This window comes from Apodemus sylvaticus, chromosome 7 (genome assembly GCF_947179515.1).
Source record: "Apodemus sylvaticus chromosome 7, mApoSyl1.1, whole genome shotgun sequence".
NCBI lineage: Eukaryota > Metazoa > Chordata > Mammalia > Rodentia > Muridae > Apodemus > Apodemus sylvaticus.
Window position 1 is genome coordinate 86,371,234 of NC_067478.1, and position 27,703 is coordinate 86,398,936.

The 27,703-nt window shown below is 48.0% G+C and overlaps 1 protein-coding gene across 1 annotated transcript in view; it reads left to right on the forward strand.

Moving 5' to 3' along the window:
- The window catches only part of Grik4 (glutamate ionotropic receptor kainate type subunit 4), a 436,861-nt gene that overhangs the window by 113,005 nt on the left and 296,153 nt on the right, over positions 1-27,703 (forward strand). The window contains exon 2 of the mRNA XM_052188602.1: positions 23,839-23,943. The gene's annotated coding sequence lies outside the window, so the exon portion shown is untranslated. The remainder of the gene's footprint in view (positions 1-23,838; positions 23,944-27,703) is intronic.

Genomic DNA, 27,703 nt, shown 5'->3' on the forward strand with positions numbered 1-27,703 from the left:
AGCTACCTGAAACTCTGCTCTGTCCCTGTACACCTGGCCATAGGCTCGGGCTTCTTCTAGCCAATCCCCAGTTCCCGAGCTGAGCCAGCCACAGCCCCTTGGGCAGGTGTGAATTAAACTCAGCTTCCCTCCTGTTCCATTCCGATTGTCTTCTGAGGCAGAAAGTGCCCCTGCCAGGCATGCTGGTGTTTGTATTGACAGCTTCTGCCATCTTTGCCTTGTGGCTCTCCCCATGCTGGGCAGCTAGGGAGCTGGCCTTTTGCTAGGAGAGGGAGTCCCTTGCCTTCTGAAGCAGTGTCTGCTCATCCCCTCAGGAGCCTGACATTTTGTCTGCACCGTGGTACAGGCCTTGTCCCGGCAGCTGTCCATCACTAATCTGATCCTGAGCCTGCAGCTGGACCAGCAAAGCCACTGTGCACAGGCTTCAGACCAAAGATGAGCGTCGCCTGGCCAACTGAGCGCCCAGGAAGGGTGGAGGAGGCTGGGTGTGGTTCCTGTGTTTCCTGCCAGGCCATGCGTTGCAGGGTCCTCTCTGCCCTGCGCATTGTAGGCCCTCAGTTTCTACTCATCTCTGGTCTCTGGAATAAGGCAGGAAGTCCTGAAGTCTGTGCTGGAGCTAAAGCTCTCGGGAATGTATGAGCCGGCCTCCAGGGACCTGCTCTTTCACTCTGATGGAAAGGCTGTGAGGCTTTGTGGGGTATTTCTGAAAGAGATCGAAACAGGCCTGCGGAGCATCGGATGAGCATCTCTCTGGGGGATGAGGCGGTCTCCTGGTGGCCTTCTGGGAAGAAAAAGCAGACAGGCAGGTGGAGCACCAGTAGCCCTTCTGCAGAGTTTAGAGCCGACAGCCAGCTCCAGTGACTATTGCTCTGCCCAGAAGAATTGGAGTCTCGGAAGCAGACCCCGTTCCTCTTCTCAGCACTCCAGGCTGTGCCCTGGGAGTCTAGGACCCTGGATCGGGAGCTTTAGGTAAGGAGAACTATGGCAGTCCACACAACCATGTTGTTTGGAGCACAAGATGAGGAAGGGAGGGGGTTCGGATGAGGAGCTGTTAGCAGAGGATGGCCTTTAGGGAAAGGAGGTATTTTTTATTCCCCTCTAAGGGTCTAGCACCTAGTAGGTCAACCGTTTTCCAATGGATGGCTCCACACTCAGGTGTATATGGACAGTGCAAATTGAGCTCAGTGTGTTACTCTTTTAAAGTTAAGAGGGAGCTGGGAGTCAATCCTGGAGGACTTAGGAGGAGGCGTGGGAGTAAATATGACCACTCTACATTGTATGCACGTATGAAATTCTCAACAGATTAATAAAATTACCATATCGAAATGGACAGTTGATTGAAAATTTACTTCATCTGTTTTTTAAAATCACCTCTTTTGTGCAAAACTATTGGGCCCCAGGGGAAAGGCAAATTACTATACTAGAAAGCATAAAGACCCAGGTTTGGGGGTCCAGGCCTGGAGGTCTCGTGCAAAGAGTGTTTCTTCATTTGTTCTATGAGGAAGTGTGTCTTGGCCACCTCTGCATTCTTGGTGAAACTCTATCTGCTATGAGACGAGCCGTGTGCAGGCTTATGGCTCTGACAGCTCTGGGCCTGGGTTCCCTCTCTGTCACTTACAGGCTGGGTAATGCCTCTCCAGCTCAGATTTCAGATGCAGCTTGAGACCTACCCTCGCCGTCTGCCCCGGAGCTACCATGAGGGTTTATAGCAATGGTCGTAAAGCACTCATTACTACAGTGGACACCTCAGAGACACGTGAAAGTGTTTTGTTTGCGTCTGCTGGATTTATCACTGCTATTATTTCACCGTCAGGTCTGTTTCTGACCTTGTTGGAGGCTGGGCCTGAAACTCTGATCTGTATGTGAATCACATGAAGTCTTTGTGGTTCTTACTCAGCAGGGACTGGGGAGGGGTCTGAGGGTCTGTGGTTCTCACAAGTTTCTAGCAATGTGAATACGGTTTCTGTGGGCCTTGAGTTAGGTGACCGAGTTTGCTGGTTTGACTGCCAGTGCCCAGACTACTTAGAACGTCCTCTGGGGGCCATCTTCCAAGTTGGGGTGACAACTATATGTGGTAGGCTTGGTAAGTCCAGCAGCAAAGGCTTCAGATGTTCACCAGAGATAGTGCAGAGATGAGGGGGCCTCTCAGGGGGGAATCTCCCTGGTTGTGAGTCTGTCCTTGAACTCCCAGGTTCAGGGCTGATATTATGTTTGGCTCATCAATGCCTGGCTTGCCTAACTAGATGCTACTAGAAACTGAGGCAGAGGTCATGCCTTATGGTACCTTTCCCCTCAGAGCTCCTCACTTAGTGCTGGGCATGTAAAGATGCCCATGGGATTTCACATGCCCGGACCTGAATCTTGAAGGATGGTGGGGTACGGAGTGAGAGTACGGACTTTGGGGTTGGGCGGAGTCATGTGTTATTGTCGAGCTCCTGAGGTCTCTGTGCGTCTCACTTAGAACGATGATGACGGCAATGCCTGTTGGTGGGTGTGTCCCCTCAAAATCCATGTGGATATCCTAACCTTAAAGTGGAGGTAAGGGGAGGTGAGGCCTTTAGGGGGAATGGTTATGTCACAAGTATGGAGCCTGGTCACCCAAAGGATTAGTGTCCTTAAGAGAGACACCTGTCAAAGCCGGCTTGCTCCCCTTTCTTTACCATGTGAAGATTTGAGTTGAAGGCAGCCAGTTACCTGCAAGTGGAAGAGGCTTTTGCCAGATCCTCAGCATACTGGCCCTGTAGTCTGTCTGGGGCAGCTTGCTCTAGCAGTTCCCAGGAAGGCCCCCATGCCGTGAGTGTCCAAGGGCTGAGATAATGGAGCAAGGAACCAGCCCAAAGCACGCACCCGAATGAGTTCTCCCCTCCTCTCCCTCTTCATCCCACATCCCGGCAAAAGCAGGCCACATTGGCATGTAAGATCACTCAACTCCACACTGAGCTCTTAGTGCCTTGCTATGCTGGTTGGTCCTATATCCTGGTTATCTCAGGCTGTGCAAAAGGATAGTGTTGGTGTTTTTCCGGTTGTCCCCTGCCATCCCTCCCCTCCTCGGCCTGCCCTCTTGGTTCTTTTCAGGAATAACACTCAGGTTATAGAACTCAGAGTGTCCTGGCCTTGGGGTGGAGGGCACTCCCTGAGCTGAAATATAGCTCTGAGGATGACTTAAAACTTCCTACTGCTGGCCCTCACCCAAGATGCCTCTGCCTTTGGCATGAGTCAGCCTTCTCATAAGGCTGATCACCTAGGCACAGCCCTCCTATGTGGGATCAGACTTCTCCAAGGCACCTAGACACACCCCTCCTGTGTGCTGACGCTGGGGGTCAGCCCGTCAGCTGCAGGAGATGGCTGCATGGGACTTGATGATAGTTTTGTGGGTGACTGCCTGTTGCTGTGCCCCATTTCTTTTGCCCTCCCAGGTATGCCGTGGGCTATATGTCTACTCTCCCTCTTACTGCTCTTCCACAGTCACAATCAGATGTGGCACCTTGGCCATCAGTCTCTAAATCCATTTCCATTTTTTTGGGTGGTAGCTTGCCCCTCCCTCACCCCAGGGCCAGCAGTGTAATGGGGGGAAGATCAGAGTCAAGTGAGAGTGCGGTATTTTCAGAGCCAATGATGTCAGCGTCTCCTCAGCTTCGAGTTTCATTTAGAATGAAGTGCCATCAGCCAGGTAATTATCATGATCACATATTTAAAGTACTTAAATATTTGAAGCCATGTCAAGCATTTACAGCTCTCTAAATCAGACACACTGGCTAGACTGTGACCAGGCCTCATGAGACTTCTAGCCCTTAGGGACCAAGCCTTTCTGAGGAAGGCTCCTTGCAGATGTGGTCTCCATCCAGCTGTGCAGCACCCTGCTGGACGTGTGAGCATGTGTGTGTGTGTATCTGCATGGCCCTTAGCTGTCTGGCTTAAATGCTTCAAGCATGTGACTCTCCTCTGCAAGGCTTTGGCATGGCTGCCAATGGCGTTCCGTTAGGGGGCCTAGACGCTCTTAACTATTACTGCTTATTAATAAAGATAAATTCTGACATTAAAACTGCACCGATTTGTCCCTTTTAAGCAAAGAGGGAAATGAAAATGACATACGGCCAAGGTGAGGAAGGCTGTGTGTGCGGTCGGCGTGAGCCGGGAGGCGCTGAGAGGCTGTTCCTCTCCTTGCAGGCCGTGGGCTTGGGAGAAGCGAACATGGGCAGGAGAGCATGTCTGGGCACAGAGGGGCTTTGAAAGAGCACTCGCCAGAGTGTCTGGAAGGTCACACCGCCAACCTCTTTTGCTTTTGCTAATGGAAGAGCCGTGAGCATGGGGGTGTCAGGGAGGATGGGGCAGTGCTTTTGGTCAGCTATGCAGAAGCTGGAGGTGGCTTTCTGTGTCTTTGAGAAAATAGTCAAGGAAAGCAACTTGATGGTGCTACCTTTGTTCATGGTTGAGGGTCGTGGCTTCATGGATGCTGACTTGATCTGGGGCCTGTTGGGAGACAGAGCGTCATGGAGGAGAGCAAGCAATAGAATAAAGAAAGCTGATGCCCTCATGACCATGGGGAGTCTGAGGAGCGAGGGCACCATTTGTGAAGTTTTTCTTGGGGAGACACCAACATGCGTCTTTTTTACTCCATTTAAAGCACTGAGGTTGGAGGGAAAAGATCTCACCTCAGTCTAGTTCAGTGAACTAGTGAGTTTTCTGGGGTTGTTTACAGGATCATGGGTGGGCCAAAGACAGCTAGGTCACTGAAGAGCCTTCCTCAGCATGGGTGACAGCTCACAAAAGCTGTACCCAGAAAGCCCCCTTCCCGATCTGCAGACAGCTCTGCCTGTCAGTCCTCTTTCCAGCAGCTGTTACGGTGAGCATCTGTAAACCATGGAAGTTTCCAGAGCTTCCTGACCCTGGTGAGTTTGCACAGCTTCCTGAGTCTTAGGAGACCCTTCCTCTTCCCTCTTGAGGGAATGCTTCAGTTTGGAGGAAATGGCTATAGAACAAACAGGCAGGCAACCAAAGACCTAGCTTCTCCATCTCCCCTCCTGGATGGTCTGTCATTGCCCACAGCCCCGCAGGATGGTGAACAAGCCTGTGGTCCAAGGACTTTTATGGGGGACAGTGAAGTCATAAGAGTGAGCAAATATGCATTGGCACCTTGGTGCCTCCTTAAGCTGTGTGGCATTAGACAGTTGGTGTACCTCTATGAGCTTCATCTCTGAAGTGAGCTCCCACTGCTGTGTGTGTGTGTGTGTGTGTGTGTGTGTGTATGAGAGAGAGAGGCAGAGAGACAGAGAAGGACAGGGAGAGACAGAGAGAGACAGAGACAGAGAGACAGAGAGAGGAAGAGAGAGAGACAGAGAGAGAGAGGAGAAACAGAGACAGAGAGACAGAGAGACAGAGAGAGACAGAGAGACAGACAGAGACAGACAGAGACAGACAGACAGAGAGACAGACAGACAGAGGGAAGAACCTGGCTTTGCCTGACATGCCATAAGCCACTTAATAAATGGCAGGAGGGGACACTGGTATCTTGCATTTCACAGCACCTTCTATTGCCGTGAAATTGCTAGGATATTAGTCATCAAAGGTGACAGCCAGCAATTTGGTATCACATGCTCGGGTTTGACCCAAGGCTCCCTATCTTGTGGTAGACAGAGCTGGGACCCAAAGTCAGCTCTCTGTTCTCCAGAGCCTCTCCTTTCTGCTATTGTTAGTGCTGCCCAGTGGGTGGAGGGAGAAATGGCCTGTGCTCCCGTTGGTTCCCATGATGGGGAGACCCTGCATGCTCTGCTGCAGGGCCTGGCTCTAGCCTTTCTGGAAAGAACATCCAGGTCTATGTGGTTCTCCTGTCACCTTCCCTCCTCAGGATGTTGCTGAGAGAGACCCATCCCCTTTGGGGACATACTTAGAGTGAGTTTGAGGAAAGTGCTATGAGTAGAAGTTGGAAATCTAGACAGGGGTTTGGGGGACCAAAGAAGCAGGAGTGGAATCCGGCTACAGATACCCAGGGCATTGTCCCTGAGGCGATCCTGGTAGGCTGGCAGGGACTCCAGGGAAGCTCATCTCCCTCCTCTCTGCTGATCTCTGCCTAGCATAAGCACAAGCTTCCAAGCCAAGAGGCGGTCTTCCAGCCCCTGAGGTGGCCAGCTTGAACAACCTTCTGCATCCTGCTGTATGGAAGCAGGATGCCAACACCCACTCCTCCCCGCAGGCAAGCTGGGCTTTGATGGTTGGGAGTGAGGAGAACGGTAACCAGGAGGCCAGGGACCGGAGCATCCATAGGTTCTTTTCCTGCTGCTTTATCCCATTCTAAGACAAGGAAGATAAGTGGGTACCACGGAGTGGGCTAGCTGTGGCTCAGGCATCTCTGGAGAGGAGTCCTGGTCCAAGCCTGGCCCCGTATTCCACCTCTTCTGCCTGCATAGGTTCTAATGGGTGACTTGGCTATGGAGTCTGCACCCAGCCTTTTACAGTTGCTCAGATGGGAAGGGACTACCATAAGCCACTACTTAAATGCCATAAGGTACCCAGGGAGCACTAAGTCAGCTGTGTCAGTTAAGAGGCAGAGGGCAGAGGTCTCTTCCCTGGTGATGGAACTGGGGATGTCTTGCCAAGTCTCTACCCTCAGCTCCCCTCTCCACTAACATGGTTTCATGTTTATGTCATCCATTGGGGTTTACCCCAAGACCTGCCTTCCTCTCTCAGAAACCGGACTCTCAGGGGTCACAGCTGAGATACTACTGTCCATTCTCTTGGGAGGGAGGCAGCTGGTGTTAAATGTGATCCTCATCGCCCCAAGTGAGTCCGTGGGGCTGGGCTGTGTCTCTCCACTCTCCTACCTGCTTGTGTTGCCTTGTGGTTACGACTTTTAAGTCATTAATTCTGCTTTATTAAAAAGGGAACTACCTCAGGGAAGGGAAATCTTGTTGAATTAGTCATGGACAGTTTAGTATAAATTAATAAAGTCGATGTTTTCCTGTTAGCTTTAGTGTGTGAGAGAGTGTGATGAGGATTAGGAAGGGCTTGGGGTACAGAGTATAGATGGGAGATAGTGAAAGAGAGGACTAAGGGGACTCAGGACAAGTGTGACCCCGATTTGTCAGGTTATCTCTGGTTTTCAAAATTGTTTTGTTGTAAGATTTTCCATGAAAGATTCCAGAAAGAAAATATGTATGCGTGTATATGTATGCATATGTATGTGTATGTGTGTGTATGTGTGTGTATGTATGTGTCTGTGTGTATGTGTGTCTGTGTGTGTGTATATGTGTCTGTGTGTGTGTATCTGTGTGTGTGTATGTACGTGTCTGTGTGTATGTGTGTGTGTATGTATGTGTGTCTGTGTGTATGTGTCTGTGTGTACGTGTTTGTGTATGCATGTGTGTATGTGTGTATGTGTGTGTGTATGTGTGTGTGTGTATGGTATAAGTGATAATGTACGACTTTCAATTTTTACAAGGTAAACATACATCATATCTAGAATCCAGATCAACAGATTGCACCTATTTGCCCTGCTCCAATATTCGGGCAGTCACTATGAACCCCACGGCACCCACTGTTTTGAACTCCAATGCTACAGACAGGTTGTGCCCATGTGGACTTACTCTGCGCATGCCCTTTGTGTCTGGTTCTCTTTGGTTTACTGGGTATATTTGTGAGAACCACCCATAGAAAGGCTTCCTTGTTTCCATAGCAGAGAGGCTCCACATGACTGTCACAGGTCACCTCTCCTGTGGCTGATGGACATTTGGATGTCTAGGTACTGACTCTCAAGAGTAAAACTTTAAAGCTTTCAATGTTTTTAAGTATATGTTATCCTCTTGTCTCTGGTTAAAAGCTTTTCTCCTGAGAGCCCTCCTCTGACTTCACCTCCAGCACAGAATGAGTGTCCTTCTTGCCCCCCCCCCCATAGTGTCTGTTGTATAATAGATTGCAGCTCCTGGGCTAGTGTCAGGTGGGGAAGATGTTCCCAAGGGCTGGTTGGCTGAGTGATTATGTCATTGAATGTGAAGTATAACCCACTTTCTTCATATTCTGCTCAGGGCTTACTCATCTCAGCACCTATGAAAAGCAGGTGTTGGGGACCCAGGGTGATAACTCAGTGGGTAGTCCAGAGTGCCTTCTCTTGCTGTGTTAGAACATCAATCCAAGACAGCTGGGCAGGAAAGGGGTTATTGGGCTTGGACAGCCTAATCACAATCCTTCAGCAGGGGATGGCAGGGTAGGAACCTGGAGAAGCTGAAATAGAAAGCACAGAGAAACACTGCTTACTGGCTCGTATCCACCTGCCCAGGGGATGGTTCGCCTACAGTGGGCATGACCCTGCCACACTGATCAACAGTCAAGGCCAAGCTGTTGGAGGCATTTTCTCAGTTGATGTTTCCTCTAGCTTGTATCAAATTGGCAAAAACAATCAATCAATCAAACAAACAAACCCAACAAAACAAAACAAAAAACCCCAACCAGCACAAGTGGATAAAGTTTGTTGTGCAAGTGTGAAGACCTGAGTGGGATCCTCAACACCTGTTTAAATAAAATAAAAAATAAGTTAGGTGTTGTAGTGTGTGTATGCAATCCCTGTTCGAGGCAGGGAGAATGGAGACAGGAGGATATCCAAAGTTTGTTGGCTAGCCAATCTGTGAGCTCCAGGTTCAGTGAGAAACCTTGTCTCAAAGAGTAAGGTAGAAGGAGACTGAGGAAGACGTGGAAAGTTGACCTCTGGCTTTTACATCTATATGCACACTCGCCTGCGGGCACACGTGGGTACATGCCCACACAAACATATACAAGATATGAAGAGAAAGTGGGTGTTGGGAGCCTGAGGCATTGGTCAGAATCCACCCCTAAAGAGATGTTTCTCTCTAGAGCTCAAGCTTCGTTCAGGCTCTAGGTCCTGAGGAAGGGACTGGAGTGAGAGACTGCGTGCAGTCTGGCCGAAGGGCGCAACATTTCCTGTTGGGTCTCAGGGCAGGCTGATGCCCAGCCAACCTTGCCAGTGTCTCTGGATCCCTCCAGGCACACACATGTGGTGGTTGACATTGGGGGAGGATGGTAACAAGTGAGGACACAAGAAGGTGCAAGAGGAAAGGGAGAGGCAGAGGGAGAAGGTGCCTGTCAGTTGACCTGCTCTCCTCTACTGAAGCCAGCCACCAGTCAGGCAGGGAGCACAGCTCTCTCCAGAGAAGCACAGGTCCTCGTGTCCCTTGTTGAGGTGGTATTGTTTTCATTGGTCCATGGCAGAGTGGAGGAGGAGCCCAAGCCTGTTGGACATGGTATCAGGATGCCCTGCATGAGCAGGTAGTTTTTCCTGGTTTTGGTAAATCCCACTCACTGGCAAAGCAGACAGTTGCTACCTACTTGGCTGTGCTGTGAGCACTGTTGACGGCTCATGTTAGACTGTATTCATATACCTTTTGCTGAGCTGCATGACAAGTCCACCATGAGTCTTCCCATGGTGAATGAGCCTGACCTATCAAGCAGGCCCACCTAGCCTTGTACAGAGTACAGCAGGGTCTGGTTGCATCACCACAGTCTTGACTTTGCTAGTTCCAGGCCAAACGTGTTATCTGGGGGAAGCTATGTCCCTGGGATAATTCTGTCTCGGGTGATCTGAGGCTCTGCTTAATTTTATCTGTCCCTTTACCTCAGTCCCATATTTTGCCTTTGAGGTGTGTCAGAGAGAGTAAAACCCTTCTTCCTCTAGGGTTTCTGGGCCTAAGACCAGCACCTTTTTAACCCCTACTCTTACCAAAGATGACAGCTAGTTCCAGTCTCATTCCCATTTGCGAATCTGTCAGCTGTGGGTCAGTCACAAGCCAACAAATGCTGACTCAGCACATCTCTAGAAAGAGGCGCTATCCCTATCCTTCCCTCCCCAAACAGCTAGGGAAGCCTTAGAGTGGTGAAATCAAACAGCTGGTAAGTGGGTGTTGGGGTCGGAACTGGTCACCAGTATGTTCTGTCTGTCTCCGTGATAGCTTCCAAAGTGGTATGGAAAGCCCAGGTTGGCATTTTTAGGGGAGAATTAATTGTGTGTGTGTGTGTGTGTGTGTGTGTGTGTGTTTCTTAACATAATTTCTATCCAAAATGACCCTTATCCTTGGAAGATCAGGGAACTAGCTCCTGGGAGAGTAGTCCCAGAAGCTCACAGAGAGCCATAGGCTGAGGAGGACTGGGGCTCCTCAGGAGGCTGCTTGGAGGAGTCTGAGCTCCGAATGGGAGCACTCAAGTACTTGCTCCTTTGCTTTGTTTCCCACACAGGACAGGTACCCTTGGCATCTTTGGGCTTGCTGTCTCTTTCTCCTGCATTAACTCTTTTCTGTCCTGCTGGGTAGCCATTCCCTCTCCCCCACTCTGCCCCAGTGCTATCTCAGGACATGGTCTGGGCACATACTAGAAGCCTGGCTCCCACCTTTGTTTCCCATTTCTTCCCACTTCTGCAGCCAAATCCGCAGTCCCTATCAGGCACAACTTCTAAAAGTGCTGCAGATACACATCTCCCTTGCTACCACCAATACCTTACTCAGTCTGCCTTCCTGTTTCTCAGGACGTCAACACCCATTCAATGTACCGTCTAGACTGTTGATTTGATCTAAAACAATCCTCAGCAACTAGAGCCATCTTTCTATAAAAAATCCTTACTGTGCCACCCCCATGTTAAAAGACCTTCCCTTGGACTACTGCTCCTTCCTCTTAGCTTGCCAAGGCGTCATCGAGGATGCAGGCCAATGATTCACTCTCAACCTTTGGATCACAAAGGTCCCTGTTTCCATATAGTTCAAGCTAGCTGCGGACTCCTCTCTCCTCACGTCTCCCCCTTAGAGTAAATACAAATCATCCTGCAGGTCTCCACTTAAGCTTTCTTTCTTCTGAGAAGTCATCCCCGACCCTTCAAGCCTGGCTTGAGCACACACACACACACACACACACACACACACACACACACCCCGCACCCACTCAGTGTTGCTATGGTAACCAGTGATAACACTTTGGATTTGAGGGCTACCTGTCTGGTTTTCCCAGCACACATTATCTCTCTTGCACACAACAGTGTCCCCAGCCTAGCTTAAGCTGGCCTGTGGAAGATAGTTTTGAAGATGTTAATGAGTGAGTGCTGCTATGAAAAGCTTCAGTGGGGCAGTGTGGACACAAGTGGGGCAGTGTGGACACAGGGGTTTTAGAATCCATTCTGGGGCAAGCGCTTGACTCTGCTTAAGTCCTTGTTCCTCCGACTGTCACTTGTATGTCGGTGAAGTGGGCAGTCTTCAGGTAGCTCTGAAGCACAGATTTAGGAATCTGACTCTTAAAGCAAGGATTCACATTCATGTTAGTCGATTTTCTCATCACAATGACCAAATGCCCGGGAAAACAACTTAAAGGGAGGCGATAACCATAGAGCTTTTTTAAAAAACCAAATTTGCAAAGTTTTCCAATCTTTCTGTTCTATTCCTTACCTCATAAGTCTCACTGTAAACCTGGCTGAAGTAGAATGCATGCCACATACATCGCATGCTGGGCTGTTCTGAAATGTCCTTCTCTGGGTTAATTAGCCACCAGCTTTCCATTCAACTTGCCACCATGTCTCAGGGCACAGGCAAAATCTAGACAAGTTCTCCGCCAGAATACAGCATGAGCAGACTCTAGCCCAGCTCCTGGGAGAGCCTTCATTTCCACCTGCAGCCTAGTGACCAGTCTTCCCCATCTACCCGCCCCTCTGCCTTCTGATCTTCTAGACACTGCAGTGAGAATTTTGGTCTCTTAAAAAACCCAGTTATGTTATGTGAATATATTTTTTGTTTTAATTCCAGGTATGGCATATGGGACTCCTTCAGTTTGGACACAGGCATTAACTTTGATTGTCTTGTGCTCTGTGTGTGTGGGGCAGGGGCAGTGATTTTTGCCAGCTGCAGATCATTTAATTCTGGGGACTCTGGAGAAGTATAAGTGAAAGAGCTCTGAGAGGGCCTGGGTAGCTGCTGTTCCCCCTGCTGCTGCTGCTGCTGCTGCTGGTGGTGGTGGTGGTCCTGCTTCTGCTTCTACTGAAGCTTTTGCTATTGTGAGGTTGCTGGCTTGCTGTTGAGTTGCTAGATTGCTGGATATTCTGATAACAAAGATTGATTTTGCCCCTAGGAACCCGATGCCCCAAATCAGCAGGAAGTAGTCTAAAAAGGTCTATGGCCCCTTTCTAACCTTCTTCCTCTTCAGCATAGTTTTGGGGGGTGGGGTGGAAGAAATTGGAATAGAAAAGGCTTGGAATGGAGGTAGGTATAAGAACTCAGTAAAGTAGCCAAGAAAAAAAAATCATCCACAAGACTCTTACAAGAATCTGTCATCCAGCAGAGCATAGCATTCTGGGGGCTCTCTAGCCAAAACTCTGAACTCCAAATTCTTCCAGAAATAAGGTCCAGGGACCTAAGTCACTGCAATGAGCTGGGTGTATGTGTGTGTGTGTGTGTGTGTGTGTGTGAGAGAGAGAGAGAGAGAGAGTGTATGTGTGTGTTTGTGTGTATGTATGTGCATGTGTGTATGTATGTGTGTGCATGTTTATGTGTTCTTGTTTTTGTGATAAAGTGCTTGAGAAAACAACTTAAAGGAAGAAACTTTAATTTTGGCTCATGGTTTTGGTAGTTTCCACTAACACAATGTTCCTGGGCTTCTGGAGAGACAGAAAAGTGCATGGCAGAGCGAAATTGCCCACCTGATGGGAGCCAGGTAAGGGAGAGAAAAAGAAGGAACACCCACATTGACTTACCTCCTCTAGCAAGACACTACCTTCCAGCAATGCCAATCAACTTATGAATCCATTGTTTCATACACCAATGAAATCTGAGCTCCCGTGATCTGATGGCTTCTCAGTGTTTGAATTACCTGCTAGGGTCCAAGCCATCAACATGAACTTTTAGGGAAATACTTCATATCCAAACCCAGTTAGTTCCCCTCAGCTCTCTTGACAGTCCACCTGCTTCCTATCTTGGTGACCCTTCCCTCCAGGACGTGCTGGTAGACAGAGCCTGGTATCCTGCCTCTTCTGTGCTCAGATAGCCAATGTGGCTGTGGGTTCTCCTATGTCCAAGGCAAAGCCTTGAAATTCTCTCTCCTCGCCCCAGCTTGTTTGCTGTCAAGAAAATTGCACCTAGGAACTTTCCATTGTTGGAATGTTGTATTCCAATGTTCCTTAGCTCTGTTGTGACAATGATCAATAGAACGTGTTAACTCTGTGGGCTCTTTGGGCTGCTCCCCTTTTCAAGCAGAGGCTGTAACTCCATGGTGGCCCAGTGCCCTCCACTGCACAGGCCTCCATTCTGCAAGGTAGATATCTTCACTGCATGTTGTTCCCATACATGTGCCTCCATGTCCAGTCACAGACATCGTCTGTGTGGTGGGCATTGTTCTAGGTACAATAAAGAAATAGAGGAAAACTCTAATTTAGATTGGCTTACATTTTGGCAAGTGTGTGGAGAAACCTATAGAAATAAGATTTGTAAGGATGCTGGCTGTATTAGTATTCTAGGTGAGACTTGTTGGAGGTGGAGAGTAAGAAGGATGTTCTCCCAAGAGTCAGGGTAGAATGTGTCATCAGAGTCCAAGAACAGGTAGGAGCATGAAGGCTGTGCTGCAGGAAACTCGAGGCCCTAGGATTGTACCTAAACTCTGCACATCAGGCTAACGGAGTGGTGGTAAGTCCCACAGTGTTGTTGGTGATTGAGCTGAATGTCCTAAAATTTGTCCACAAGGCCAATTCAGTCCTGTGGGAAGAGCTGCCAGGCTCACTCATGGCCTGTGTTTGTATTCTTTGTAAATTACTTACCTACCTCGAGTTTCTGTCTCTTAGTCTTTGGAGAAGAGTTGATTAGATTAGATTTCTTTCTAAAACTGCATGGTGAGTGTATACATGACTGAATGGATGAGTTTTATGCCTACCTATCCCTCGGGGGCCATAAGTGCCTTCGGAGTCCTCATGTTGGGTAGCTTAGCATGAAAGAGCTCCCAGCAGAGACTTAGTGTTGACTATCTTTGGTGCCTATGGTGCTTTGAATGAGAATGACCCCCATAGGATCATATATTTGAATGTTTGGTCCCTAGTTGATGGAAGTATTTGGAAAGGATTAGGGGGTGTAGCCTTGATAGATGAGGTGCACCACTGGGGATAGGATTTGAGGTTTCAAAAACTCAAGTACCATTTTTAGTTCTCTCTCTCTCTCTCTCTCTCTCTCTCTCTCTCCCTGTCTCTCTCTCTCTCTCTCTCTCTCCCTGTCTCTCTCCCTGTCTCTCTCTCTCTCTCTCTCTCTCTCTCTCTCTCTCTCTCTCTCTCTCTCTCTCTCTCTCTCTCTCTCTCTCTCTCTCTCTCCCCCCCATGCTTTTGGACCAGACGTAACCCTCCAGCTGCTGCCATGATGGTCCTGGGTCCTAACTCTCTGCAACCATGAACGCAAACTAAGTGCTTCCTTTTATTTGCCTTGGTTATAGTGTTTTGACACAGCAACAGAAGAGTAACCAAGACAGTGCCCAAGTTGAATTAGGGCCACCAGGCTGCATACAGCTGGCCTGGGTCTTTGGAGGCTCTGGGTTAGACTGGAAGGCCAGTTGTGGCAGTCTAGAAGTGCCTTTCTTCTGTGATTCTGAAGAGATCACATCTGGTGCCTGTATTCTCTTGCCTGCTGGCTTCTCCTTGGGTCTCATGGAAAAAGGAAAGTGTTGGTAAGTTGTCCTTCCTGTGGTTAATGCATTTCAAGCTCACTGTGTCCCCCTGTGCTCTGGTTCTGGGCAATTACCCTCCTGCCGGGTTTTGTTGCTGAGCACAGCAGGTGGGCCTTGTTTGTAATTCACTTGCACCATTAACGCTGGGTTGGCACCATAAGGGAGGCTGATCCATTCCATGCCCCTAACCCCAGATGTCATTTGGTAACGGGGACATTAAGATGGCTTTGGGGGTCCAACTGCTTCTGCAGTTTAAAGCACCGAGAAACCTTATCCACTGCTTGTCACCGGGCGCTCACGAGCATCTGCTCTGATGGAAAATTTGTACCAAATACTTCCTCTTGCCCACGGTGATTTGTGATTTGGCCCCAGACAGTCCCAACACCAAAACCAGTAACAGCTGTCAAGCTTTGAGCACTTACTGCTTTCAGGCACAAGACCCGCAGCAAGACTCTGAAAGCCACTTACAGATGTCTGACATTTCCCCTAGCTACAGATGGAGAAACTGAGGTCTGGAGAGGTTGCTCACTCACCTGAGGTCACAAGTGTGAGCAGTAGAGCCTGGGCTGGCAACATCACCTCCTGCTGAAGCTAATAGGGAACATTCAGTGAATGGGATGGGGATAGGAGGATCTCCAGCTCACGTCCTCGTTACTATTTACTAGAATTACTGTTGAGATGAGCTACTGAGGAGGGTGAAGATGAATAGGATTAAAACATCCTCTTTAAAAAAAATCGTGTGTGTGTGTGTGTGTGTGTGTGTGTGTGTTTGTGTGTATGTGCATGCATGTGTGCTCATGTGTCTGACTGTGGTGTTAAGTAGACATGTGCCTTGGTACACATGAAGAGGTCAACCTTGGGGGTCAGTTGTTGATTTCCACCTTGTTTAAGACAGGGACTCTTGTTGGGCATGGTGGCACACACCTTTAATCTCAGTACTTGGGAGACAGAGGCTGGTGGATCTCTGAGTTTAAGGCTAGCTTAGTCTACAGAGTGAGTTCCAGGACAGCCAGGGTTACACATAGAAACATTGTCTCAAAAAACCCAAACCAACCAACCAACTAACTAACCAACCAACAAACCAATCAATCAAACAAACAAAAGGCAGGGACTCTTGTTGCTTACGGTCACTGCATATGGCAGGCTAGTTGGCCCTTAAATGTCTTGGGGTTCTTCTTTCTCTGCCTCCCATTTCGTCATAGGCACATGGGTTGTAGCCATGTGGTGCCACATCCAGTTTCACATGGATTCTTTGGTTCCGCCGACTCAGGTCCTCATATTTGGAAGAGAAGTGCCTTATCCACTGAGCTGTCTCCCTAGACTCCTAAATCTTGTTATAGGTTTACTTTTATCAACCATTAAATCAATCAATCAATCAATCAATAATCAATCAATCATACATTTACAGAGCTCCTACTAGGTGAAACACATTATCCTAGGTATTTTATAGAAAACAAACCCAAAGATTAATTCATGCAATGAATCTAAGAAAGGTAGGGAATTGGACATAGATTTCAGAGGAAAAGCTAAGGAGTGGAATATTGGGGTGTCTGGAGGGAAGGGTGCTAGAACTGACCACAGAGATCGCATTTAGGAAAAGCCTGTCTTATTTGACAGCAAATGTCTATGATGTTTCTCGAGTGCAGCACCTTCTCTGCTGTTGCAGTGATGCTGTAAGAAGACTGTAGCAGTCTTGATGTTGCAGTGATGCTGTGAAGTAGACTGTAGCAGATCTGTTTCACAGGAAACCGCAGAGAACTTTTGTTCACACAGGGAACAAGTGCATAGGCAGCTTTGAACTTGACCTTCTGACTCCCAGGTCAGACCCCTGCCCTCAAAGTCACCCAGCAGTAAAGCTCCGGGTTTAGGACTGGGCCCAAGCCAGACCCAGCAGCACGATCGATGTCCCGTGTCTCATGGAGGCTGGCTCTGGGGCTGCCTGGCCTCGGCCCTGCTTGTTCTTCCTCAGTGCCTGGATGCTCAGAAGCTCTCTTTTGTAGTTTCTAGGAACATCCCCTAAACCCTGATTTTGGATTGCATCAGTTTCTTTCAGGGTTTCTCCTACTCCTATTCCTCTCTCAAATTTCTGTTTGCCCTTCTGCAGCCCCCCCTCATCTCCCTGTACCCCACACCACTCATGCACCCCATTCTTGCTGTTTTCCTCCACACTACTCCCACCCACCACACTTTACCCGCCCCCCCCCAACCCACAAAGGTTCTTTCTTACCCAGAGGAGCAAGTCCGACTTTCTTAACCTTGGCCTTTGAGGCCTTGGAGAACCCCAACTCTCTTAGCATTTTAGACAGACATCTTTGGAGGCACCTTGCATGCAATGAGTGTTGGGCAGGTTGGCTTGAGCTCTATATTTATACTTTCCCCATTGCTGTGGCCGAATATCCAAGAAGCAAGGTAGGGGAGGCTTAGGGCTGGGATGCATGGCAGTGCACAAGGCTCATGGCTGTGGCAGCAGGAGCATGAGGCTGCTTGCTTACAGAGATGGAGATCAGGAAGCAGAGAAAGGAAAAGGCTGGTTGTCAGCCCGCTTTCTCCCTGCCCCACCTCTTGTATTTAGTCTGGGTGCCCAGGCCATGGAATGGTTCTGTTCACAGTCAGAGAGCATCCTTACCTCTTCCTCCATTCTGGGAAAGTTTTTCTGACATAACCAAACCAAAGGTCTGCCCTGTTAATACTCTAGGTATTTCTAAATCCAATCTAGTTGTCATTCAGAATTGACCATGACAGTCATTGTTTTGTGGTCGTCCCTTACTTTCCTCAGTGTGTCAGCAGGAGGCCTGGCCCATAGCCTGCATTTTCCTACTCCAGCAGCGATGGTACAGGATGCCTTTTTGTCTCTATCTTCTAGCCCTGGTCCCTGCTTAGTGAGAAAATCTACATTAACGAGAAAGCTGCAGCTTTGATGTGCTGTTTCCTGAGTTCCCATGTCCTTTGATCATCAAATAAGGTCATTGGGTTTTCTATGGAGCTCCTTGAGGAAACCAGCACATCCTGCCATCCTAATGCCTACTAGCACGAAGCATGCATGGTTAATGGTGCATTGCCCTGGAGCTGCTAGATATCTCCAACATGGCAGTGCCTTCTGGGCATGCAACAGCATTCCTAGCCTTTCCTTCCACTTCTGGCAGCCAGAGATGGGTTGCCAGGTTATGGGCTCTGTTACCAAGTCTTCTGTGGTGATGTGTGTTGGGGAGGATACTGATTGCTTAGCTTAGGTGTTGCGACTAGGGGAGGGATGGGTAAGAATTGCTAGCTCCTGGACTCAGCCTACAGAGAGGCTTGCTGTCTCAGGCCCACAACAAACAGAAGTGATGGAACCCTGACGTGATTTCGTCTGGAGCCTGTGGCCAAGGGCTTCTGTAGGGTAGCTCCTAGAGACGATGCCCTCTGTACCCTGGAAACATGGCTGAATATGGTGACCCAGTGGCTTCTTCCACGAGACCACTCTCATCTCATGGAGATCCTGGATCCTCAGCTAGCTGAGGACAGAAGCTGAAGTCTCTGGCGGGTGTGAACTGGGAGTGCAGATTGACTGAGGTGGATGGTAGCCATGGTGAGGAAAGGATGCCTAGGAGGAGAAGAAGACTTTCAGCTCTGGGTAGCAACTCTACTTCTCTTCGCTTCTAGCCAGAGCACCTATACCAGGAAGGAATGTGCCAGAGAGGGTAGGAGAGTCCCAGAGCTCCTAGGCAGGTCCAGTACCCCTGAGCACTTGAGCTTCATGAGTTCAGGTGTTATCAACTTCCCTCTCCTGAACAGGGACTCAGGCTCAGGGATACAGAGTGCTTGCTAGCCTTAGAGCCAGTCAAAGAAGACAATCATGACACTTTGCTCCTTAAATTATTGGTCAAGCTTTTAATCGAAATATTTTAATATTTCTATTAAAATGCAAATAGAACACTATAGAATAAAACCTAAAGTCCTCCCTCCTACAACTGACATAGGTCCTCAGGCCTCTTCCGGGGTAGTTGGCCAGAACTGCTTTTTACCTCATCCTCCTCAAGGAGCCTGTACTAGACTCTGCCTTAAGTGATGATAATCAGTGCTGTCTGAGATGGACAGAGGAAAGGGGTAGGTCGGCCTTGTGCTTCTAGAAGATTCCTCATTGTTAGCCGGTAGAATAACTGAGTCACTCTGAATTTTGAAAGGAGTGTCCATTATATCGTGTGAACTTTCATCATAGAAACTTTTGTTGCTGTCGATATAGACTCGTGTGTGGCCTCATACCCACTGTGCACCCAAAGATACACTATGCACTTTCTGACTCTCCTGCTTCTTCTTTCTCAGAACTGGGATCATGGAATATGCCATTACTCCAATCGTAAGGGGTACTGAAGATAGAACTCAGTTCCTTGTGCATGATGGGAAAGTTATCTACCAACTGAACTACACATCCAGCCTCTGAGCCTTTATTTTGTTTTTTTAAGTTTTCTACTGCTGGGAGAGCTGAGGGGCTGGTCCAGGAATATTTGTACAGATGGCTGAATCTCTGCCTGTGCTGGCTAAGATTTAAGACAAAGCTGGCAGAACCCTGCTTTCTGAAAAAGGCATCTAAGACATCATAATTACTCATGTATATGGTTACAGACAGAAGGGACGCACTGGAGGTGTCCACTTGGGGTGATGCAGCTAGGCCAAGCATGCCCTAGAAGCTTCAGGCCTTGGGACTTCTTCCTTATCACATTAGATTACCAACCTCTGGCCTTGACCCTGGGTGTCATCATCTGTGAGTCTCAGATAAACTTTTGGCTTTCCAGGGTGACATTTTGACTGTCTGCAGTGATGCAGGATATCACCCCATCCACTTCTTTCTAGGTTGAGCATCCTAGCTTCTTTCAGGCTCTCCAAAAGGCTCACACAAGAGCCTACAGGACAGGCCCCCTCCACCTTCAAACTATCCGTGAGATTCCAACAGAGGAGAAAGGACATCTTTTCCCAGAAGTGACTGGACCCTGTCCTAAGATTCACTCCCCTCTGCTCCTTTGCAGATACTCTTTTGCAAGGGCTCTGAATGTGTTACCCATACTCCAGCACTGAGCTTCTCTCTTTCAAAACCATGACATATAATCTCTCCAAGGAGTTCATCTCTCCCCAGAGCAGCCCAGTGGCGCAGATAAATGCCAGTACCATTTTTATTCTCCAAGGCAGTTCCACCTTTCCCATCAGACTCTGTGGTCCTCTGTGCATCTGCAGCTGACAATTGGCTCTCCATCTTCTTACGGCCAACCACCCGCTCAGAGGCAGGAGATGAGGAGGCTGAGCCCTGCAAATCTTATCTGAAGGGTGAATGGTCCAGAGTGAGGGTCACCGGGGACATCATCTGTTTCAGGTGACACGGCTTATCCTAGGCCTAGGAAAGCAGGGAATCAGGGAGCAGATTGGTTTTATAATAATTATCTCTTTGCAGCAATGGGGGCATTGATTGTCATGGAAGATTTACATCGAGGAATCTCTGGGCTTGTTTATTCCAGTGGACACAGCCATTTCTAAAAGCAAGGCTCATGTCCCACCAGGGACTTCATGTGCCATTTTCTCTGAGCTGATCTAATCCCTGCCCATCGGCTCCTGTCTTTAACTCAGTCCTAGTAGGCCATCTCATGCTACTATCCCCAGCCAGGTGTTTTCTTCTTCTTGTCACCCTGTAGAGCAGTGGCTCTCAACCTGTAGGTTCTGACCCTTTTGAAAGTCAAATGACCCCTTTCACAGGGGTCACATTATCAGGTACCTTGCATGTCATATATTTACATTATGATTCATAACAGTAACAAAATTACAGTTATGAATTAGCAATGGGATAATTTTCTGGTTGGGGGTCACCAGAACCTGAGGAACTTTATTAAAGAGTTGCAGCATTAGTAATCACACTCTCATCTACAAAAGTTCACACTTGAGAAACCATGCAAACCAAATTGCAAATAATAACAGTAATCACAGAGACATCTAAATGCCTTGAGTAAGTTTACAGTTTCGTGTTGTGTCCCATTCGTAGCTGTCCTTGGTCACATGCAGCCTGTGGGCAGAGGGCTGGATCTCTTGAGCTAAAACATCCCATGCTTTCCCTTCGCTATCTATAATGATGGCTTGCACTTCCTGAATGTTAGATTCATGTTACTTAACATCACACATGGTAAGGTCCTTGAAGGCATTGACTCTATGCCAGGGCTTGGAGAACTGCCTGCAGGCAATAGTCACTGTTTAAATATTCAAAGAGGAGACAAAGTTTGAGGCAGATCCACTTAGAGGAGACAAAGTTTGAGGCAGATCCACTTGGAGGAGTCAGGTGTTTTGGCCAGTCTAAGCATGGAACCAGAAAACACTACTTTGCTTCCAAAGTACTTTCTTCATCTGCAAAGCAATTCTTCATGCATTATAACATCTGGTCATCAGAGTAACCCTGAAAGGTAGGTAGTGTGAGTGCAATGTGCTCTTGTCACAGAAAAGGAAATAGGGACCCTCAGAGGTTAAGTGACAAGCCCAAGGTCACATAGGTCTTCACCTGTAGTGTGCTGATATTTTTCCTGGTCTGGCTGAGGTTGAGAGGGGTAGGGGGCACTGATTGCGGCAGAGAGAGAGAGCTTCTAGGGCTACATGGAATGTTTCTAGTATTGCAGGGAGAGATTCTGTGACTGAGGAAAGAGCTTCTGGAGCAAGGTTGACTTGGAACGGTGCTGTAGAGGTGAAGGCTCTGGAGTCATTCCAATAAGCAGGCCTTGGAGAAAGTCTTGTCAGGATATGTGGATGCAGGCTTGGCCATCTTGTGTGCAGGAGCTGGATGGAAAGGCTGAATGGGGCTGGAGAGATGAAGAAAGGGAGACCATGCTTACTAAATGCATTGTGTCTGAGAATCAGGCACCTGCCTTTCCAGCGATGGGTAGAGTCTACTGTGGTCTTATGGCTCTGGAAACAAAACCCAGAGAAATGAAACAGTCAGTGTAAGGACACACCGCAGCAGCTGGGATAAGAAAGGAGGCATGTACTCTGGCCTCTAGTGAGGGAGGCTTGTTTAATAGTGAGTTAGTCTGAAATCTATTTGGGAATGGCTTAGCGTGTATGTGTGGGAGGATTGGGTCCAATACTTTCTGTTTAATAGTAGTTGAGAATTCTGGATGGATGTCCTCTCCCCTGTAGTCTGTTGGCTACCAGATACATATAGTTACAACGAGCATGGGATACTTCCAAACTCAGGCTTGGGTTGGATAATCTGTCCAGACATCAATTCTTCATTTTGCCCCTAATGATAAATCAGTCCAGGCTCAGCTCTTGCTGCCAATGTTTAACACTCCCTGTTGACTCTTCTATCTTGTAACTTATCACAAGTGCCCAGGAACAACTCTTTATGGGAAACATTGATGGTCGAGGAGACAGGGGCTGCAGCTTTTCCAGAAGGCATCCTCAGACTCATGCTTCCTAATTCAGCAAGATGTGCAGATGGCTTGAGGTGTATTCCATATCTTGTCCTCCAACATCATTGTACAGCATTACTGGGTTTCCACTTGTCCTCAAGAACCTACTGCATGCTATGTTCTAGGACACACAAAGAAGGTGGTGGTGGTGGGAGGTGGGGAAGAGTAGTGAGTAAAAATAGGATCCTGAATATGATGGCACTGTCTCTGCCTTTGCTAGTCGCTGGACCTTGGCAAGCCACTCAACCCGACTATCCTCTGGCTTTGTGTATGCTGGTGGGGAGAACGAATGAGTGAGTCTACCTGACAGGGGTCTTCTGAAGACCAAATGAATTGAAAATGGGGTTTCTGCACATAGTAAACATCCATAAATAGTCAATAAGTGCTGTGTTATCATGGAATTCCATCCTTAGAACTGCAGGATTTCAGAGCTTCAAAGATCATTTGAGAACATTTAGCCTGCTTCCTTCCTTTTGCAACATCAGAAACTGATGCTCTAGGAGTTGACTTACAGGGCTTGTGTGTTCAAGCTCTGACTCTCCAGGCAGTGTTGCACCCTGGTGCCATCTTACCTGTTGCTAAAGAGATGAGATACTTACAAAGTGTTCCTGTGTTAGGAGACAGCATTAAATTCTCTCTCAAGTAGCCATAGAGTCTGGGAGAGGGGATGGCTTGTTCCCCTATGGTGGCCTGCCACCACCCTAGACCCTCTTTATCTGAGCAGCTGCCTGCTGCCTGCTCTTTCTCCCAACCAGGGGGAATGAAAGAACACTGGGGAAGCAAACATCCATTTGTCTTGAGGAGCCTGGAGCGGCAGGAGAAGTAATCAAGATCGTGTTGCCCACAGCTGAGGGAAAACCTGTAATTAATCTGACTGCCCCTCTGATTTTCTTTGTCCTTTTTGCCACCAAACATTGTCTGCTGGCTGTCAGCCCCCTGTCCCACCCAGAAAAATCACGATTAATGATGTAGTAGTCCCATGAGGACAGGAGCGGATAGTGCAGCGGGGCTGGAGCTCCAGACGGCATACATAGCCACACAGGACTGCGGTGGGCTGTCTTCAGGCTATGATTGTCCACTCCATCAACTGGCCACTGGTGTGAATCAGTAATTGTTTATTGAGCTCCTGTGCAGAGCAGGCCCCATTGCATGTGTGTTGGGTAGATATATGCCTGGAGGAGATGTTCCCTGCCCTCCGTTACAGTGTAAGTGTCAAGGGAAACAGCTACTGGTTCCTGCAATTCTATCTACCTGTGGCTGCCTCTCGTGAGCGCTGTCCAAGGTGCTGGAGGTGCTGCTGTGAATGAGAGGGAGAAAGCCCCCTCCCCAGGGGCAGGTTTCATGCTCAAAATAGAGTCATAGAATTGGGGGTCAGAGATGATCCAATCTGAGACATGTTCAAGGAATACCTCTCTTGACTTGGGGAAACTGAACAGCCTATAGGGCTGCCAGATTGTTGGTGTTAGGAGGTCATATTGGGGCAGGTGCATGGGGAAGCAGAAGCAGAGAGGCAGTGTGTCAGCTCCTCTGACACACTGCTACAAGGTCTTGGGAGAGAGAGGCTGTCACAGAGCAGTTCAACGAATGGTGCCTTTGAGCTAGGTCAAAGACAGCAAAGGACCACAGACAGGGAGCATGTGTTGGGGCAAAATTATACTTCAATTGTGAATTCCTACCCAACATGTTAAGTACCTAGCAGTTTATACCATTTCTAAATTCATTCGTTTTTCTTTCATCACTTCAACAGATACCGTGTGAGTACCTACTATGTGCCAGTCTGTGCCAAGCACTGGGAACACAGGTGGAAAAGTCCGAGTTGTTCCCTGCTTTTCCGGTTTTCGTTGTCCAGGAGGTAGGTATCGCTCTCTTCCTGGGTTTTCAATGAATGAAAAGAAAGAGGGGGGAGCTCTGATGGTTTTCGCTTTAACAGAGTCTATTTCTGAAAGTCAGGGCCATCTCTTGCCTGCTTTGAATGAGGCTCACCCTCTGGTCTTATAATTGACCACACAGGGTGTCCAGAACAGTACTCGCGATAATGCTGCAGGAGTCTGCCTCTGGTCCCTTGGCGTTCCAAGTCTGACTGCATGGCAAGTTCTAGAACAATGCCTGGAATACTTTACAGACTCCATAAATATTGCTGGATGGATAAATGAACTGTCAAAAAGGAAGGAACTGTAAAAATCCAGTTATACTGTATTAAAGCAATACTAAATACATCTATTTAACATAAAATGCCTTCATTTATGCCTAACCAGCACCCGTCATGGTAATTATCATGCAGACAGCTAAGTAGGTGTCAGATTAATCCTGTGTATTTGATTTGATGACAGAACTACACTCCGCTCCTGCAGGTGTGACTCTTGTTGTGCCTGGCTCCGACGTCTGCCTGAACCTAGAGACCACATTCCAGAACAATGATTTCTAAGGTCTGGAGAGCCCTTGACCTTGGGTCTGCCAGCCCTTATAAGAATGGGAAGGACCACCTGTGGCCTGAATGGAGGGCTCAGTGGTTTGCAGCTCCACACCAAATGCTCTTACCAAATGGTAGTCCATCCACCAAACAAGCTCTGTTCCAGATCCAAAGGCTGCCTCCAAGAAGACCGAGTTAGCTCAAGGTCACGCGGAGCCAGGACTGCAGGCCTCTCACGCCATCTCCTTCCAACTGTTTCCTTGGGAGAGCAGAAAGTTGGAACTTTCAGTTCTTCTGTAACAACTACAAAAGATTGAGGTGTTGGCCTTACACCAACATGCAGAGGATCTAGTCTTAAAAACCTTGTAGCTGGATTAAAATATTTGAATAATTTAGAGCCAGAGAAATCCTAGCATTTATAGTACCATACTCCCCTGAAACCCCAAATCAGGAACTTCCTCTCCTGCTAAAATAACATCAGGCTCCTTAAAGCAGGCTGAACTGTCTACTTCCGGAGTCCTTGGTGCACACATACAACCCTAGCTTAGGTATGCTTGCACGCCAGTGTGGAGACAGTCAATCACTGAAAGAACAAACACCATCATAATAAGTAAGAGTACCAGGCTTCCCTGGAGACCAGCTTTGCTTTAATCTGTCTCTGTACCCACACCCAGTGCTGTGATCTGCATGCCAAATGTTTCTCACTGGCTTCTGTGTTTGAGCATTTGGTACCTGGGTGGTGCTGCTGTTTAGAGAGCTTGGAGAACCTTTACAAGGTAGAACTTAGCTGGGAGAGGTGGGTTGTTGGGGAGTGGGGCTCATGGCTTTCAGCCTGGCCCTGCTTGTAGCCTGTGTTCTCTGCATCCTCTCTTCTGGGATGGGGGGGGAGGAATCCCAGCAACATACCTCAGCCACTCTGAATTCTGGCATGACTTCCCCTCTCAATCTATGAGCTAAAACAAATTCTTCTTTTAAGCTACTTCTAGCAAGTATTTTGTCACAGCAGGGAGGGAAAATACCCACTACATGAAGAATTAAAGGACAGGTTCCGGGCCTCGTTTGTCATCATTGGAGTTTCCTTTACTCCTCTGTTCCCCCCTGGATCCTCCTCTGTCTTCGCGCCGCAGCAGGGGGCCATTTGAGGCACGATGCTCATTGAACAAACAGGCACCATGCCTCCACTGTTTATGTGGAGACTCTGGGGACACCACAGAAAGCTGGGGACAGTCCTTGCTCTTAGAGGCTCACAGTGATCCCAGCTGGAGACTTAGCACAGCATCAGCCAGAGAGGAAAGTGCTTCCTCTGAGTCACCACAGGATGCAGTGCTGGCTCACAGAGGAGGGCCTAATTCTAGGGATGTGCAGTGGGGAAGAGACACACACACAGACAGAGAAACACAGAGACACACCAACATACACACGGGCAGACACACAGAGATACACACAGATATACATACATACAAGCAGACACACAGATGCACACAGACACACACAGGAATACACCCAAAGAGACATATATCCACATACAGGTATGCATACACACAAAAACACACACACACATACATACAAACACACATACAGACACAGACACAGGAACACAGAGACAGACATACACAGAGACATACAGAGACATCGATATGGACACGGACACACACAGATACCCCATACAAGCACACACACACACACACACACACACACACACACACACACACACACAGAGAGAGAGAGAGAGAGAGAGAGAGAGAGAGAGAGAGAGAGAGAGAGTAACACAGAGACAGACACACACGGAGACATACAGAGACACAGACACAGAAACATACAGAGAAATACATATACAGACACACACAGAGACATAGAGACAGACTTACACAGATACATGTACACACACACACACACATGGACACAGAAACTAGAAACAGATACACACAGAGACACAGGCACAGGCACAGGCACAGGGACACAAGCACACACAGACACACAAACACACAGATACACACACATACAGACACACCCCTTAGGAACATGTGCAGGGGAAGCTGAAAGGTATGATGGGAAGAGTGAGTGTGTGTTCAAATATGGGGTGCCATAAAACACCAATAACTTCTAAAGCTGTTATAACACACCTAAGGAACAGTGCACAATGGATCTGACCTTTGTAACTAGCACCCGAGTGGAAAACACATCATCTGTTCTGCAGAAGCCCTGGGGCCAGTGTCTCCCCTGAGCAGAGAGTTTTAAGTGATTATTTATTTTATAACATAACGGGTTTCATACCTGTATATAACCTACTTGGAGCATATTCCACTCATCCTGTCATCCCTTCTCTCTCTCTCTCTCTCTCTCTCTCTCTCTCTCTCTCTCTCTCTCTCTCTCTCTCTCTTTCTCTCTCCTTCACCTTAATCCATTTCTCTTCCCTAATAGTTTCCCATCTACGTCAGCATCGTCTTCACTTCTAGATCGCACTTAGGCAGAAACAGGTGTTACTGTGTGTCTGAGTCTGGCTTATTTCCATGAGCACTATGATCTCCAGCTCTATCCGTTCTCACAGGTCACATGGTTTTTTTCTCTATTGATGACTAATACTCTGTTGTATGTTCACGTGCTTTCCCCTATCCATTCTTCTGCTGGCAGACTCTTAGGACACTTATCTAACTTGGCTGTTGTCAATAGTGCAGCAATAACCCCAGCTGTCCAGGGATCTCCAGTGTATGCTAGTATGTTAACGTCATTTCCTTCAGGTATATACACAGAAGTCATAGATGACAGTAGTTTCATTTTTAGTTTCTTTCCTACTTTCCCTTTCTCTTTCCCTCCTTCCCTCCCTCCCTCCCTCCTTTTTCCCTTACCTCCTTCCTTCCTTTCTTTCTTTTTTGGTCATCTGAGACAGAATTTCTCTGTGTAGCCCTGACTTTCTTGGAACTTACTCTGTAGAACAAACTGGCTTTGAATGCAGAGATCTGTCTGCCTCTGCCTCTGCCTCCCAAGTGCTGGGATTAAAGGTGTGTCTCTATACTAACTTTCCCAGCCTGTACTTACTAATTTATTTTTACACCAAAATGCCTCTTTCCCTTGAATATTTGCTATTATTTTTTGCTTTTTTCTTGAAGAAAAACTATTCTGACCATCATGATATGAAATTCAGTATAATTTTGATTTGTATTCAATGACTAAAAATGTTCATCCTTTCCCCCAAGTACCTATT